Source organism: Pimephales promelas, chromosome 20, assembly GCF_988280905.1.
Source record: "Pimephales promelas chromosome 20, fPimPro1.hap1.1, whole genome shotgun sequence".
In the NCBI taxonomy this organism is placed as follows: domain Eukaryota; kingdom Metazoa; phylum Chordata; class Actinopteri; order Cypriniformes; family Leuciscidae; genus Pimephales; species Pimephales promelas.
The window spans coordinates 27492119-27511151 of NC_142788.1; the positions used below are offsets into that span (position 1 = coordinate 27492119).

The following is a 19033-nucleotide window of genomic DNA, read 5'->3' on the forward strand; positions in this document are numbered from 1 at the left end:
ATTTATACACTTATTATTTATAAGTATGCAGTGTCAGTTTATAACAAACCAGGCCGTTTGAAAATCGGTAGACAATTGAGCAAGTTACGGTGATTTAAAAAGTACATGCACCATTAAAACAATGTTACCAGTGAGCGAGCTGCCTGTGACAAGATGGCCGCCAGGTGCTGACGTCGACCTCCATTGGCCAGCAGCACGGACGAAATATCTAGCCTTTATATAGATATCTATGGAAATACTTCATATACAACAGCATATTTGTTTTTAAAATCAGACAGTTCGATAGAGATCAAACAATGTCTCACCAGGATCTGGGAAAATAACAATTGTGATCACAACTATTTGGGTGTCTGGAATTCCTCCAAAGCTAGAGAAGACAGCATATTATATAAACATATAATGTTGTAGGCCAGCCACAACAAGATCTATTTGCATATTTAGCATAAGGACATATTTACTGCTTTCAAAGAGCTGTCTTGAAGTTTTTAGGACCCTAGCTTTCAATCTTTGAGACTCAAACACATCAAATACCAAACATGCAATACCCACGGCACACAATTACACCTGTAGCCTACTACAAAATCATTATATTTAGGCTATACTCTAAAAATGCATTTAAAAAAGACAGAATATGGGATTAGATGCATGCAGAATTTTTTTAATGTGTTTCTTAAGTGGTAAATATGTACATTTCATTTTCTGCTTAACCAGGTTGACCCGCTGAACCAGCAGTGGAATGAAACGGTCTGTGTAACGGGTGGATCTGAGGTAAGTCACATCGGCTTCTTTGCAGGTTGACCCGGAAGTGCAGCAGAATGTCCAGAACGAAATCGTATGCACAGGTTTACAGGTTGTCGTCGAGCTTTGTTTGACCTGTGTTATATCCAACTTGATACTTGTTGTAATTATGAACTCCCAACTCGGAAATAGGAACGTCTCAGTTGCACTTAATGCACCAGAGAAACGTGGGCGCTGAATATTGTCTTTGAAACCTCTGTTTTTACGGTCGCTCGCTCTGTATATTTCTATGGCATCGCTGTCGAGGAGTAATTAGCTGGTGAAGTGGATTTACTTATTGTAGAGTTAACTAAAGTTATCATGAGCATTGTAATGTTTATCATAAGCATTGTAAAGCAGATGTCTTAACAAATGTCGACCGGGAATTTATTTTACGATCAGCTCATTCATAACTATGCAAGATCGCTGTGAAAATACAGACCGGATGTCAAAAGACAACGAGCGCAACGCTGAAAAGCGGCGGGGCTACATAATACGTAGCAGTTGTTTTAGTTTTCAGGGCTGTTTTTCAAATATTTTACACCAAAGCTTAAAGTTAAGCTAAGGATTCAACCTTTGTGAATTATTTGTTATATAGGCTGCTATGCGTGCATAAATCATATTGGTTGTTGTTTATTTGTTTTGGCTACTTCCATATATATGTTTCCCCTACTTACTTGTTGCAATAATGAATATATAGTTTTGCATTGCCAGAACTTTGTCATAAGTTAATTTGGTCCATACTTCAGCAGATTATAGTTCTCCCACTTAGACAAGAAGAGCGGTTTGACTGAGAGTTTAAAGTGATCATATTGCTTACGTGGCATTTAGGGGTGGGATTGTGTGAGATATAACATACTACATAGCATGGACATTCATTTCATAATGGCACGATGGTGTGTCAAAGTGATCGATTTAACCCTCAAACCCTCGTATCAACTTGGTACTTTGTAAATGCATATTTATTCTTGGACATTCTGTTACAACTGAATTTGTTTTTGTTCAATCTACTTACATTTATGCAATTGAAGTTTATTAAGTCCATTTGTTTTGGGAATACATTAATCATTTTAGTTGCATTAACTGAAATGGGCTGGGGATTTCTAATTCCCAGCATGCTTTGCACGGTACTGGATCAAGAGAGAAGAGGTTGAAATTAATTTGGTTTTTTTAGAAAGTTGAAATGACTTGTTAGTGTTTAATGTTAATGTGAAAATTCTTAAACATTTAGTCACAACAGCCAGGCCAGTTGCATAAACTGCTAAGACTAGTGTCACAAGTTAGTCATCTATGTGTTTTCTTCAAGACTGGTCTTAACTTTATAAGTCAGACACTTTTAAGACGTCTTAATTTAGTGGCTGTTTATGCAAATGGCCCCATGCCAGTTCACATACATTTTTAATATGGGACTTAACTTAATCCATTTTTTGTTGACATCTGAAACTGGACATTGAATTTCTAGTTTGACAGCATGCTTTGCATGGGACTGTTTGGTAGCGTAAATGTGGAAATTAAGTTTTATTTTGTGTGTTTTTGAGTAAGGAGAAAGATTTGTTGGTGATGTACTGTAACTGATCAATATGAAAAATGTATTTATTTTAACAAAGGAATTTAAGAACTCAAAACTACAGTTCGTTCACTACCGTTTAACAGTTTGGGGTCGGTAAGACTTTAAAATGTTTTTGAAAGAAGTCTATTTTGCTCACTGAGGCTTCTGACGTATTGAAAGTATTAAAGAAAAATCTTACTAACCCCAAAACTTTTGAACAGTGGTGTACATTAATCATCATTGTTTTATATGTTCATCCTGCGGTCACTTGGCACGTCCACATTGGTTCATAGTAACGACACTAAGGTTCAGCCTTAAGGTTCAGTTTCACAGATATTTGAAGCACACAGTATTCAAATCTCAACACAACTGATTTGTTTTGTTTCACACACCTTAGAGATTTCTGTTGACATACTCTTTCCCAACCGCTCGCTTCACGGTCAATAATAACCTGTTCACTTCATGTCAATCATATGCGCTCAATTATCACATCACTGTCAAATTATTTGAGTGTGTTTTTATTACTAGGACGAAAATGTGTTAAATGAAAAGTAAACATACAATACTTGCATCAGATTTCGTTTCTGCTCTGACAGCCGCATGACCACGCCGTTAGTGTGTGTTAGAAATCAGGAATGGTGAGAGAACATTGTGCTTGGTACGTTTTTTATCTTCAAACCAAACTTGAGTCTCCAGCCGACAGTTTAAATCACATAATGTTCGCACATTAAGGCCCCGCCCACACTACTGCGTTTTCGTTTAAAAACGGAGACCTTTTGCTACGTTTGCAGTGCACCTCCCGTCCAGACTAAAACGGCAAAAACGAAGACCTAAAACAGAGACGTTTAGAAACGCTGCAGCTCCGTTTTGTGTTTTGAGTCTCCGGAGGGCGTTTTAGGCTATGTTTACACGGAAACGATATTGAAGAGAAAACGCAAAAGTGGCGTTGCGTCATCACTTTTTATTCTGCGTTTAGACGAGCGTTTTGGGTGGGAAATCCGCGTGCAAATGGTGACGCAAAAGTGTGTGAAATTCAATGTAGTATGCACTTCAGGTGGCTAGGAGTGCATACTACAACAACACCAAGTTCACTGTCAAGCAGACTTTTGCGTTTTTACCGTTTACACGGGAACGCGGCGGTGGAGCGTTTTTAAGATTTCCACTCTGGAGAGTGGTTTCACTTTTTTGCGTTTTTAAGCCTCAAAAACTCAGTCGCTGTGTAAACGAAAGGCACATCCGATAAAATATTTTTACGTTTTCACCCGCGAGCGTTCTTGTGTAAACACGGCCTTAGTGTGGACGAGACAAAACGGTGGAGTTTAGAAACGCTGACGCAGAGGCTGACGCTCGGCTCTATGATTGGGTGTTATCAGTCATGACGTATCCTTCCCTGATTCGCCAACCACTGTTTACACCGGCACGCGCATGCCCAGTGTTGGTGAATGGTCACGTGATCAGCATTTTCAGTCGTTTTAATGTGGACGGAGATCATTTCTAATACGCAGATAAAACGCTGGTGTGGACGGAGATCGTAATCATTTTAATTCTCCGTTTTTAAACGAAAACGCAGTAGTGTGGACGGGGCCGAAGTCAGCAGGATTTTGTGGCTATTCGAACACATTCGACCACATGAACGTTTACACTAAAAGCAGTCCACTCAAATGCATTTCCGTCTACCACTGGAAGTGATTGAAAGTGGACAAGCTCAAAACATTCTAGACCCTATGTACACCTGCATTTTGCGTCTTCCACTTGATCAGATCGACCAAAACGTATCTTAATACCAGGTGTAAACAGGGCCTAAGTAGTAGCTTACCAGAAATGGCTGGATCTCAGTGAGGCAGGACTGTGTTTGTTTCAACTGGTTCATACTGCAACGTTCATATTCTCTTTGGATTTAGTTAATGTTACTTGATTAACTCGGATGCGATGTTACAGCAGCATTGATGCTGAAGGGCTCATGGCTGACTGGGTGCCAAAGATCTACTGCATGTGAAACTCTTCAACCGTTCCATCACTGGATTCACGTTTTCTGCATGTCACTTTGCTTAATAATCTCCTAACAATCCTTCAACTTGGCTGCACATTCCGGAATCCTCAAAGCATGAAAACAGCTGGCTTCCAACAGCCCGACTGTCAGGGTCTCCTTCGCTGTCCGTGATGGAAATATCAAACCAGTGAGCTGGAAGTGGACATCTCAATCTAAGTCCTTCTCACCATCCACCACTCCACATAATTCATGCGCTGCGCGCTTTCACTGGATGCTTTGCAACCTTTTATTTTTTTTTTGTCATTTTGTTTCCCCTTTTGCTCTGTTTGTGTAAAGCTGGGTGCACACTTTTCCTTCTGGACATTATTTTGACAAATTTCAGTAATTGAAAACGTAATTTTTCCATTTTAATATCAGTAAATTTTCAATGTTTGATTATTTTAGGAAACTTTTGTTTACTTTAGACTTGTACAGCGCTCTCCATGATACCTTGTTTCAAAGCAGCTTTACAAAAAATTACACTGATTTGTATATATATACACTCACCTAAAGGATTATTAGGAACACCACACTAATACTAATACTGTGTTTGACCCCTTTCGCCTTCAGAACTGCCTTAATTCTACGTGACATTGATTCAACAAGGAGCTGAAAGCATTCTTTAGAAATGTTGGCCCATATTGATAGGATAGCATCTTGCAGTTGATGGAGATTTGTGGGATGCACATCCAGGGCACGAAGCTCCCGTTCCACCACATCCCAAAGATGCTCTATTGGGTTGAGATCTGGTGACTGTGGGGGCCATTTTAGTTCAGTCAACTCATTGTCATGTTCAAGAAACCAATTTGAAATGATTCGAGCTTTGTGACATGATGCATTATCCATTAGGATGGGTACATGGTGGCCATTAAGGGATGGATATGGTCAGTTGGCATTTAAACGATGCCCAATTGGCACTAAGGGGCCTAAAATGTGCTAAGAAAACATCCCCACACCATTACACCACCACCACCAGCCTGCACAGTGGTAACAAGGCATGATGGATCCATGTTCTCATTCTGTTTACGCCAAATTCTGAATGTCTCAACAGAAATAGTTGTGAAAGTGATTCCAATTATATTGTTTCTTTGTTCTGTTAGTGTTAGTTATTTATCGTAGTTGTGATTTGGACTCTGCAATTATTTTATATTCAGAACTATTTTTTATATAATAGGCCTATCATTATCGTTATCGTCCATGGCGTTTTACCATAGAGCACGTTTCAGAGCTGGGTGATGATGATAATGTAACAATGATACAAGTCATCCTCCGGTTTTAGATTTAGCTGTATTGAAAATGTCAATGCCACTGACTATACGTTTTTGACTGACTATACATTTTTCCATATGTATTTCTTCTATCAATATAACAGTTTGTAAGTGAAAGTAAACATTCTCAGAAAGCGTCAATAAAGATATGATTCGGTTGTCTTAAAGGGACATTGTGTAGTAGTTTCTCCCATCTAGTGGTGAAAATGTATTTCGCATTCAAACGATTTGTGCTTTCCAGCGCCTCGCTTTTTCAAATGCGCGTTGCATCTACGGTAGCCACTATGTGCCAAAAAGCTATGACAGGACGTTTTCTAATAGCACTTCGTCGAGTGTTCCTTCAGGGGGAGTTATGTCACGCTGGCTCTGAATGGAAACGCATTGGCCTAGTACTTTTTGTCCCTCTCTGCTATTATAGTTTTTCAAAATGGCGGAACAAAATGGAAGCCTCCGTGGACTTACCCGTCCAATGTATATAAAGATAATAAACTCTTCGTTTATGAGGATAAGTCAGATCATTGGCAGAGGTATTTGTACGCCATTGAGGACATATTTATGAATAAAAATATTGATTTTAAATAATAAAATAAAAAAGTACTCGTCCCTTTAAAAGGTTAGGTCTAATTGTGTCATTAATCACTCGCATTCATGTTCATCTCCGGAACACAAATGAAGATCTTTTTGATGAAATCTGACCGCTTTCTGTCCCTTTTCTGTCCCTTCGTTGACTTCCATTTTGACGCTAAAAAAATTTAAATAAAGAGCTTGCAAAACTAATCTTTTATATGAATTGAGCGGTTTAGTCCAAATTTTCTGAAGAGACACGCGGGTGAGTAATTAATGACAGAATCTATCCCTTTGATTGAAAAATATCCAGTTGCCAACGAGTCTAGTGTGAGTTTAACATTTAACAAGTGACAATGTTGAGAAATATTGGTTTAGCTTTAATTTAATTTAGTATGATGATTTCAGGCAGAGTTACTGTAACGTGATGACATTCATTACTGTGGTTGAAAATGACTTCCATTGTGTGTGTTTTTTTGTATGATGAACTATTTTGTGACTCTGTTGGGTCAACACTTGTGGTCTCATTGTCAAAAATCTGCGTACTGAAGCAAAACCAAATTGAAAACTATTGTCAGAAAGACATTTGAAGAAAGGTGACTTGAGACGATGGGGTTCTCTCTATATTTTACTCATCATAAACCATGTTATTAAATAGATAGCAATAGAAAGAAGCCGTTTCATCCCAGGTGGCCCAACAAACGCACTGGAAGTGTCTTCACACGGTGCTTAGATGCTCTACATGAGCGACATTAAGTATGCTGGCTAAATATTTCAATGTTGTAATGGACGCATTAAAAATGTGACATTTAATTCTCAAAGTGGTCTATTGGAGCATACAAACGCACAGGATAGATTTGCCCCATTGCTTCCAGAACGATTCACCCCATTTCCAGAACAGACCAATCAGTTTAATATGAAACCCCTTGTGCTTATATAAATTGCGTACATCCGAGGGTTGCATGTGCATGCTCCATATTTTCTCATATTGCCAACTGCAGATGAATGAAGAGGAGAAATACAATCGCGGGGTTTGGTAAAAAGCGTTCTGCGCCGTGCCGTGCCGAATGGAATGACTGACATCCATTTAGTTGATTTGCCTCTGGCAATGAAAAAACACTTTTGAAATGAATAGCATCTTTCCAATCCCTTTCAAAATGTCCATATCTCTCGTGTGCAAGATTTCATCTTTCTTTAGCTTTTCACATATAGCACCACTCGCATTCAGCTTGCAAGCATGGTTTTGAATTCGCTGAGGCCTTATTGTCACACTATATACTCACATAAGAGCATATGGGTTTTGGTGTGCAAAATATTTTTTTTATGATTTTATAAGTCGTATAGTATGCATTTTCTACATCATGATCATTTTAGTACAAATCTATTTATAATTGAATACATACTCGCTTGTCGCTTGTATTTTTCTTCTTGCCTATTAGTATATGAAGAGTTCAGATGCAAAAGCCTCTAAATGCCATTTGAAATTTTCTTCTAGAATGATCATTTCTATCAAGCTTGTATATTTAAGTTCAGTGATTTCACTTAAATGGCAATGATAATTACCAATTAATTGTTATTTAAGTGAAATTACTGAACTTAAATATACAAGTTTGATCAAAATCATCATTAAAGAAGAAAATTTCAAATGGCTTTTAGAGGCTTTTGCATCTGAACTCTTTATATTATAATATTAGTTTTATTGTTTACTTTAATTTGACTTTATTATTTTATCATTATTTTGTTTTATCTTCAATATGGCGGATAATTTACAACCATTCAGTCATTGGCACAATACAACTAAATAAACTATTTTAATCTTGCATAATAGAACAATACCAACTGATTATTATTATTTTTTTTTTAAGAGTGGGATAATTTACAACCATTCAGTCATTGGCACAATAATAGTTTATACACTTTTTTTATTGTTGCATAATAGAATAATACCAACTAATCAGCTATTTTACCAACTTTTTTTTTATAGCACCATTCGGCCATTAGCACAAAAATTAAACCTTTTTATTTCATCCCTGTTTATTTCAACTTTGTCTTTTTTCAGTAATGTCTGACTACATTTTACCATATATACATCCTGCATCGATTTTCAATAGCTTGTTTTCGCGTGACGTCACTCCACTGCGTTGCCATGGCGCGAAACGCAGATGGAGGGCAGGAAGTGATTTTCTATATTTAGAAAGCACTATAACACACTCAAAATGCCAATGTTTTGCGTCGTTTATGGCTGCTCAAATCGATCAAACCACGAGGAGTTTTTAGCATGTGCCAAACGTTGTTGTTCATAAGGGTGGAAAATACAAGAAATTGACAGAAAAACACCGGGAAAAATGCCTTGCAAACCTACGTCTGCAGTCGGGAGGAGCCGAATGGGAAAATGCCTGTGTGTGTGTGTGTGTGTGCAGTGATCACTTCGTCAAATGTGAGTTAATACATTATTTATGTGGCTTATAATTACATTATTCAGGTGTTTATACACTTATCTGGCTGTTTGTGTAACGTACCAGTTTCCGAACTTTGTAAAGTCAAAGTATGTCTGTCAGACGAGTTAGTTGCTGATATCTACAGCCTCGATGGCAGGCAAATCTCTCAATTCAGTTGAAAATCGGTCCTCTTCATAACGTAAGGATCACGTCCAACATATGTTTCCATTTTCTGTTTATATATTTCTCTTGTAATAGCGTCTAAAGTAGTACAGTACGAATTTTACGAGGTGGCTAATTCGTAACAATTTGTACGACCTCACTCGTACGAATTAGTACGATTTAGCTAAATCGTACATATTTTACGAATTAGCCAATTCGTATGAATTCGTACGAATGACCTACCCCTGACCCCGCCCCTAAACATAACCGTCACGTGGGTTTAGACAAATCGTACAAATTTGTACGAGTGAGGTCGTATGAATTAGTACGAATTAGCCACTTTTGAATCATTCGTACGAATTGGTCGTGAGATAGGGTAGGATTTTCCTCCATCTCGTCCATTGCGCTCTTCACTCCTTGCCCTCCATCTGCCTTCCGCACGTCAACACAATCACGTGACTGCAAACCACCTATACAGAATAACTTAAATTTTCACTTAGCTTTCCTAATGAGAACACTCTCAGAATTCTAGGTTAATCTGCAATAGAGTGGACTTCTGTCCAAATACTAAACCTCTTTGTCTCAAGCGCTCCACTTCTCTGCTGAAACTATAGTCTTCATAAGCAAACACGACTCTTTTGTAGGAATCTTTAGTTTCATTTTCTCCGGGTGCCATGGCTTTTCCCTCTTCGTGGCTTACAGTATTGCCTGCAGATCCAAACCAAGCGGTAATGGACAGATAGCTCTCATGTTTCTGCTAGGGACTACAAGGTGTCTCCATGGGAGGACGAGTGTGATAAATAAATGAGCAGATGAGTTGGTCTCTGACAAGTGAGGGACACGGCGTATCGGGCACGTTTTTGATAGTGATCTAATTCAACTGGCAGCCACGGATGTTGATTAAATCAGAACGTCAGACACTTGACAAGTCGAGACAGAAACAGACGAAAAGCCTGTTGAAACAGCGGGATCGTCGTTCCCAAAACGTGTCTGGAAAGGAAGCCTCACTGGGGATTGTAGCGATGTGCTCTGTTGCCATCATCAACCCCGTTAAACCCAGCCGTAGCCCCATGACCGTCGTTCGCCTACAGCTTCGGGGTGTGTGTGCTTTAGTAGAAAAGTACAGTTGAGAAGTACCCCTGTAATTATAGAGCGAACAAAAGCTTTCTTTGGAAAGGCAACACAAAAGAGTATCAATGGCACATCACTCGGAAGGCTGGGCGGGAACGATGCAGATGGAGGCCTCGTTGAATAGCTCTTTGAAAAGGGTGGATGTCGGAGCTAAATGGCTATCACGCTCCAGTGCGATGACTTTGTCAGTGTCGCTTACACATTAAACCCGTGTTGTCTTTTCTCACATCTTGTGTTCGGTGCGAAAACCTTACAGTATGTTTCTCATTTGCAGGCGTCGGATTCATAATGCCATGCAATCATAGATCATCATCGGAGTATCACTTTAAAATCAAAAGTTGTATCTGTTGATATTATTTATTAGACCGTAATAAATTCTCCAACAAATACATTGGTCACAAGCCATGTTTCCATCGACACGTTTTTATCCGAATTAAGTGATATCGAATGAAAAATGCCTTATGGAAACAGTAAAATTCGATGAAATTTCATGAAAATCGACTCAAATGAAATACGTTCGGTCTCATCGGATTTTATCTTGATCGGTATACGGCTAATGCGATAAAAGCTGACGGAAACGTTATTTGCCGAATAAATAATGAATTGCGATTAATATGGTCAGAAGACGAGTTCATTTCCGGCCAGTCTGTTTGCGCACACATGGCGGATGTTAACAAAGACAGATGTAAGTGTACAAAGCAAAAATATGCTTCAACCAAAGGGTTTCCGTGAACCACGATCTCCCATGGAGCGCTGTCGTTCCCAAACCACAGTCACCTCCGCTGTCATCGGGCATAGTACGTGCATCGGCATCATCATAGCGATGTTTATAGCGTTGCTGTTTTCTTAGGTTAGTTTTGCTTGTTTTTACGTGGCTTGGTTGAATTGTAATGTAGAATGTGGTCTGTTATTTGTTATTAACAGACTGCGCCGCTGTTAGTATAACACACCGTTGCCATGGACGCAGTTCAGAGACGGAACAGACTATTTTCTTTAGCAGAAGCAATACTCGTTTTTAAATCAATACTCATTTTTACGTCAATATTTTGTGTCAAATTATTGATTTATTTATTTATTTGGTTGATTTATATGTAATAAGCAGGATAATATAAAGCGAGGCGGTTGTTATAGCGAATACAACCGCCTCGCATACATTATCCCATTCATATGTCGCTATCAGCTGGCACATAAGCATTATTAGCCTTCAACTTGTGAAATATTGATCATTTTTTGGTAGATGGCGCGATCCGTTTTGTCTAACAAAACTTTGTTCGCAAAAGTTTGCTTGAATGTTGTTCGATTCAGTGCGAAAATAAATGGAAACACCGTAAAATGTCTCAAATCAATTCGATAAACCAATTTGATCGCAAAACAGCATGTGACGTCATTACGTACAGGTTTTTATTCGCTTTAAAGCCGTTGGATGGAAACACACTTTCACCAGCTTTATCCGCATGAGTTTTTTAACCGAATTTCAGATAATTCGATTGACAAGTGGATGGAAACATGGCTACAGTTTGTTGATGTCAGTTAAAGACATTACTTGCGCCCTAGATACTGGAAGATCATGTGCTGCAATGTTTATTGATTTGACAAAAGCTTTCGATGTGGTCAATCATGATATTCTTTTGTTGCGTTTACATTGTATTGGCCTTTCTGGAGCCGCATTGGGTTGGATCGGGAACTATTTGAAGAATAGGAGTCAAAGAGTGCAAATTAAGGGGTCTCTTTCTGACAAGCTGACCATCGAATCTGGTGTGCCACAGGGGTCCATATTGGGTCCCCTGTTGTTTACATTATATATTAACAATCTTGGTGATAATCTATCAGATGCAAGTATCCATTTATATGCCGATGATACCATTATCTACTGCTTTGCATCTTCTATTGAAAATTGCATTTTAAAGCTGCAGGAAGCATTTGAACTAGTTCAGCGTAAACTATTTTCTTTAAAATTAGTCCTAAATGATAAGAAAACAAAATACATGGTCTTTTCTAGGAAACAAAAGACTGATTCTCCTCCACCACCTATTTATACTTTGCAGGGTAACTCTATAGAACTGGTTTCCTCTTATAAATATCTGGGGTTTGTGTTGGAAGAGGACTTATCATTCAAGTTACATGTTAAACAACTGTTGTCTAAGTTAAGGTTACAGCTGGGGTTTTATTTTCGAAATAGTGCATGTTTCTCACAGTCGGCTAAGAAAAAGTTGGTGGAATCTACCTTCTTACCTATCCTAGATTATGGAGATGTTTTTTACAGAAATTCCACTAAAGCTCTCCTAAAATCAGTAGATTCTGTTTATCACTCTGCACTAAGATTTATAACTAACTCAAAATATCACACTCATCATTGTGCGTTGTATGAGATGGTAGGTTGGCCTCCACTTCATATAAGAAGGCACAAACACTGGCTCATACTTGTATATAAGGCATTAGTCGGCCAGCTTCCCCAATATTTGAGTAGTTTACTAACTTTTAATAGTCAAAGGTATAATCTACGTTCAAGTAGATATATTCTTTTAAATGTTCCTTTAATGAAGACAGAATTTGGAAAAACTGCTTTTACTTATAGTGCATCAACTGTTTGGAATGAGATCCAAAGTTCACTGAAACTAGAAGAACTTATTTCGATAAGTGAGTTCAAGCTACACTTAAACAAATCATTCAAATCTGTCTGCACTTGCTCTTAACATTTAATTTTGTATTATTTTTTGTACATGTTCGTGTTGTGTATTATGTTTTATGTATGTATGTATATCGTGTGCTGCTATTTTGGCCAGGGCTCACTTGTAAATGAGATACTTATCTCAATGTGACTATATCCCTGGTTAAATAAAGGTTTAATAAAAAAAAATAAAAAATAAAGCATTAAAGGGTTAGTTCACCCAAAAATGAAAATTAAGTCATTAATTACTCACCCCCATGCTGTACCAACCCCGTAAGACCTTCGTTCGTCTTCGGAACACAAATAAAGATATTTTTGATTGAATCTGAGAGCTAGATCACTCCTACATAGACTGCCTAAGGGACTGCCTCTTGACGGCCCATAAAGTCATTAAAGAAAAGGTTTAAGTATTCCATGTGCCTACAGCGGCTCAATTATAAGTTTATCAAGCGACGAGACTACTTTTTGTGCGAAAAAAACATAAATAACGTCTTTATTCCACTATTCCATTACTTCCTTATGGGCGCATGCGCGAGAACTGAGACGAGGACGTTCTCATTCAACCACTTCTTGTTACCGGCTGCTCACCGCTTAGGAGTTTTACCGCCCCCTACCGTATAAGATGATGTGCTGATATAGCTGGAAGCGCAAAACTTTCTGTTTACAAGCAGAGGAAGATGCGCGCTGTACATACGCTTTTCAATTAGCGTATTTTCCGCACTATAAGGTGCACTTAAAAGCCTTTAACCTTCTCAAAAAACGACAGTGTTCCTTATAATCCGGAGCGCCTTATATATGGATCATCATTTTATACGGTAGGTGGCGGTAAAACTCCTGAGCGGAGCAGCCGGTAACAAGAAGTAGACGAATGAGAACGTCCTCGTCTCAGTTCTCGCGCATGCGCCCATAAGGAAGTAATGGAAAGTCGAATAAAGTCGTTATTTATGTTTTTTTCGCACAAAAAGTAGTCTCGTCGCTTGATAAACTTATAATTGAGCCGCTGTAGGCACATGGAATATTTAAACCTTTTCTTTAATGACTTTATGGGCCGTCAAGAGGCAGTCCCTTAGACAGTCTATATAGGACTGATCCAGCTCTCAGATTCAATCAAAAATATCTTTATTTGTGTTCCGAAGACGAACGAAGGTCTTACGGGGTTGGTACAGCATGGGGGTGAGTAATTAATGACTTAATTTTCATTTTTGGGTGAACTAACCCTTTAAGCGTTTAGTAACGAGATCTTGTTGCATTCAGTCTTTCTTTAAAGAGCTCTGCTGAATATTTGCCAAAGAAGACCGTGGTGTAGTAATGCATATCGAGCAGATAAAAAATTCAAAATCAAACGTCACGAGAAGGAAATCGTGGACACAAACGCGATGTTCACCTCGTTCTCCGCACGCCCACACAGAGGTCAGGGTAGCATGTAGCCAGTCCTTGTGCTAATCTTCTTTGTCACTCATAAAATTTACACTACATCTCCCTCTTGGAGGCCTGTCATTTTCCTCCTGCCTTCAGCTGTCACCACACACGAGTAATTACTCGGAGGGTTTGAATGGGCCCTTGATTATTTATAGGGTCGGATGTCTGAAAAAACCTTCTACGCTGCTTTGAATTATTTCACATTAGTGATAATGCATGAAAACGAGGACTTTTTCTCCTTCCAGAGCTCAGGATAATCATGACCACATAGGAAGTGTCTCGCACCGGCAGGACTAATGATCGTAAAAGATCTTCTTCAAATGGTTCGGAGGAATGAGACTAAACATAATTTCAAGGCTGAGTGAGAATGGCAGGAAAAAGCACTGTGATCTTTTCAATGTTGTGCAGGACCTGCAGACTGATCTCAAGTAGACTGGCTATGTCGAAGATTGAATGTGATTTAGAAAGCTTTGTTTGCAAAGTTAGATCCCACTTGTGTCTGTACGGCTGAAAAACTTGTTTTTCTTTTGTTTAACTTGTCTGTTCTTTCTTTTGATATATTGCATGTTCAGATTTTTATATTGCTAAATAATCTGGGGTTCAGAAAATTTTTGTCAAATTTTTGTAAAAAAAAATTTAGGCGGGGAAAGAGTTAAAGGAGTAGTTCACTTTAAAAAAAAAACTTTTGCTGATAATTTACTCACCCCCATGTCATCCATGATGTCCATGTCTTTCTTTCTTCAGCCAAAAAGAAATTAAGGTTTTTGATGAAAACATTCCATATAATGGACTTCATTGGGAACCAAATGGTTCAAGGTCCAAATGAGAGTTTCATTGCAGCTTCAAAGGGCTGTAAACGACACCAGACGACGAATAAGAGTCTTATCTAGCGAAACGATTGCTCATTTAAAAAATAAATGAACGAAATGACTCGAAAAAAGATTCGTTGATTTTGATGAACAAGTTCAAACAGGAGAGTTGAGCAAGGCGAGCATGTGTGCTTATTAAAATTATTATTTTTTATTTATTTTTTAAATGAACGATCGTTTCGCTTGATATAAGACCCTTATTCGTCGTCTGGTGTCATTTAAAGCCCTTTGAATCTGCACTGAAACTCTCATTTGGACCTTGAATCGTTTGGTTCCCAATGAAGTCCATTATATGGAATGTTTTCATCAAAAACCTTAATTTCTTTTCGACTGAAGAAAGAAAGACATGGACATCTTGGATGACATAGGGGTGAGTAAATTATCAGCAAAAGTTTTTTTTTTTTTTTTAAAGTGAACTACTCCTTTGAGAATAGCCCTTTTGACTTGTTCAAGTAAGCAATTGCTTAGCAACACGCTAGCAACCACTCAGAACACCTTAGCAACTGCAACGCTCCAGCAGCCAACTACAATCCAAGGGCAGTTTTTGACTTGTATTCCAGTAAAAACATCTCAAAAACCATCAAACATGATTAAATAAGATATCTATAATATAAGGCTAAATAAAATATAATTTTTAAAAATGATCCTAAGTCCCCTTTTAAACAACTTCAGACAACTTTTGTGAGTTGAGTATTAGACTCCTCCGAAATAGTGTGGTGACTTTTTCTTTATGATTCCACTTCCTGTCATCCTGAGATAATGACTCCTCCTGTGGCTCTTTATATTGCTGCCTTTTACAATCCTGCTTGCAATGGTCCCATTCCGGATTGTTTTGTTCACCTGTTTAATAATTTTTATGCGCACAGATATCACAAACCTCTCTGCCTTCTTTTCAAAAGAAGGGTCAAAGCAGATAATTGTATTGCTCAGCGGTTGTCTTTCACTCGCAACTGATCTTCACTTCCATGGGATTTGTAGAGCACCGATGACCCGAGGTTGGCATCATGTTTTGAGTCGAATTTCATTTGTCTGTTTCGCTCCATGGATGAACATTTCCGCCTAGCGTTTACATCCGAGTATCTGTAGCTCTGGTAATTTGATTTAGGAAGATTTTGATGAGAAATGTTCATACGGAAATCTCTGACGTTGCATTTTCCTACTTTACAGAGTGGGTCTGTTTCTGAACAAGGGGAATGCTGAGAATAGATCTGAATTTTCAAAGCTGAGATGCAGTTATGACAAATTGCTTGACATGCAAGAGATTTGAAACTTGTTTGGCATTATTTGATATCCTCTTGTATGGTGCATTGAAGTGTTTACGCTGTATTTTTCAGGCAAAACAGGCTTTTGCTGCTTTCTGGATATTAATATTTGGATTTTTCTTTCTGTAAATAGAAGATAGCAGACTGACAATAATTGGGCAAATGTGATAAGCAAGTAAGATTTCAACTAAAACGCACATTTTACATTTATCAGATGCTTTTATCCAATGCGACTTACATTGCATCCAAGATGCACATTTACATTTTATCAGTTCTTGCTTTCGCTGGGAATCGATCCCATGACCTTGTCGCTCACGTGAGGTTCAAAGCCAACACGGCTCCAATGCTTTTCATATCGCTTCCCATGCTTCCTCTTCTCTAAACTACTAACACCCACAGCTTACTGTGCACATGTGAGAGTAGATTGTCTTTCAGTGATGGACAATGCAACCTTCACCATTATCAGAATTGTCACGGCCTACCTGCACAACACTTATCTTTATCTGGAGCAGCAGATGGCCTTTCACACGTGTCGTTGTTGTGACTGAAGCGTCTCCTCTTGATGTGACCTGAAACAAATGAGCCATGAGAGCAGATATACCATCAGCGTTACACACCGGAGTCATTTGACTCTCTTGGACAACATTGTGCTCTCTCTCTCTCTCTGGCTGGTGTGATGATCAGTTCCTGTTTCACCATAATGCCTTTTGGCTTACAGCAAATTGACACAAAGTTAAAAGACTAGAGCTATGTGATCCAGGCTGAAGTTAAAGTTGAAGCTTCAATATGTCCCAGTGATGTTCTTTGGGACTGTATATTGTGCACAAGGACATTTATTAAAGGGATAGTTCACTTTGATATGATATGATTTGATATGTTTTAGCTTACCGCAAGGGCATCCAAGATGTAGGTGTCTTTGTTTCCAGAGTATTTTCAATTTTGACATTTTTCAGTCAAACCGTTGTTGTCTGTCAGTCATACACTGGAGGCTAAGGGGGTCCACCAAAAAGCATTACCAGAGAAGTCAGAATTAAACATGATTTAATGACTCGTAAGTGTAAGTACACATTGACACGAGCGGTTTTTATACAGTATTTATATCGTTTTTACCTCATATAACCATATCCACGTCCAACTGATCTGAGAGCTTTGGTCTGCGCATGTGCCGGAAGTGATCGCTTGCGCGCCTACGTCACTACGTTGTTTATACAGAGATTTCGGAAGTTTTACTTTTCACTAAACATATTTAGATATACGGGAAACCGCAATGGAAGACGATTTCGGTATATCTAAATATGTTTAGTAAAAGGTAAAACTTCCGAAATCTCCGTGTAAATATTGAGTGACGTCACACGCAAGCGATCACTTCCGGCGTAACATTGAACTGATTCAGTTCGGTTCAGTTGGACATTGCACAACTGATTCAGATCACTTGGACGTCACTGTGATTACACGAGGTAAAAACGATATAAATACGGTTCGTTTTCCCACAAAAACGTCTTCTGATAGTGAGGGGATAAAATGAAGATGACGAAGACAAAACGCTTCAAGGTTTGGCTGTATTTCACGGGTAAAATTACACGCCAGAGTAAGTGTGCCGATTGTCTGAAGACCATATAATCACGATTCACTCCAATCCATTGGCTGATGGCGCAGGCGTTTCTGGTCAAAATCGCGTTAACTTTTGTATAATTTACTAAAAATATTATATTATATATATATATGTAATATTTTTAGTAACTTATACAAAAGTTAATGCAATTTTATCCAGAATATAAAATTATCCTATGTATAAAAGCCAATGGAGATATATATATATATATACACACATAAACATATAGCAGGTGGCCTATAAATCATTAAAAATGAACACTTCAGTAACTTACGCTACAGAAAAATATATCGATTATCAAATGTTACTTCAAATTTTTCAATTAGTTATGACGTTATGAAATGAGATTGGAGTAAAAACATGAAGCCTGATGTTTGGCACGTTTTGTTTTTTTAAACGCACAGCACAAGTGACTCAAACTCAATGTACATTTGAGCAGATATCGAAAAACACAGTATTTAACTGTAAACACGCATCACTCACATGACCAGCGTCAGCCAATAGTGAGCCTGTGTGTGACGTGCAACACAGAAGCTTTGCGCAGTTTCACTACGTGGAATCTCACAGCCAACAGAGAAGGAAATTAATAGTTGAATAAAGGCGTTATTTTTGTTGTTGTTTTTTCCGCACAAAAAGTATTCACGTCGCTTGATAAACTTAAGATTGAGCCACTGTAGTCACTCGGACTATTTTAAGGAAATCTTTCATAACTTTTGGCTGGCTAGTTTTGATCCCTTAAGAAGCTTATGGAGGAGAGATCCAGCTCTCAGATTTAATCAAAATATCTTAATTTGTGTTCCGAAGTTGAACGAAAGTCTTACAGGGTTGGAACAACATGAGGGTGAGGAATTACTGACAGAATTGTTTTTTTGGGCTGAACTAACCCGTTAAGTAGTGACCAGGTGAGGTTTTGAGGTTTGCCTCACTCAGTTTATGGAGAGACTTCTAAATTTACAATTAGACTCATCTCTACAACTTCTTAAGGTTTGTGACAGTGTCACAGGCTCCACTAAAGGGCAAGTATTTGAAACGCTGAATTTCTTGCGACAGCCCTTGATACCCGAAGAGCTATATTTAGGGTGGATAACTAGTACTGCACAGTATAATCTGACATTTGGACCACAAGGGAGTCTTACTGCATCGCTCGCAAATGACAGTGTCACTGTTGGTTTGCGTCCCCGGTGGAATAGGTTAAAGAGAACAAAACATGTTTTTGCTGTGGAGCGCTGGCCCGGCAAGACAGATCTAATAAAACTGGATTTGATTGCAGGGTATGATCTGACGG

General features: G+C 38.5%; 1 protein-coding gene across 3 annotated transcripts in view; it reads left to right on the plus strand.

Moving 5' to 3' along the window:
* The window catches only part of tshz2 (teashirt zinc finger homeobox 2), a 194135-nt gene that overhangs the window by 66433 nt on the left and 108669 nt on the right, over positions 1-19033 (plus strand). For 2 of the 3 annotated variants that reach the window (XM_089124730.1, XM_039652419.2), the window contains one exon: positions 712-768. The exons of the other annotated variant lie outside the window; for it this stretch is intronic. The gene's annotated coding sequence lies outside the window, so the exon portion shown is untranslated. The remainder of the gene's footprint in view (positions 1-711; positions 769-19033) is intronic. 3 annotated transcript variants of the gene reach the window in all.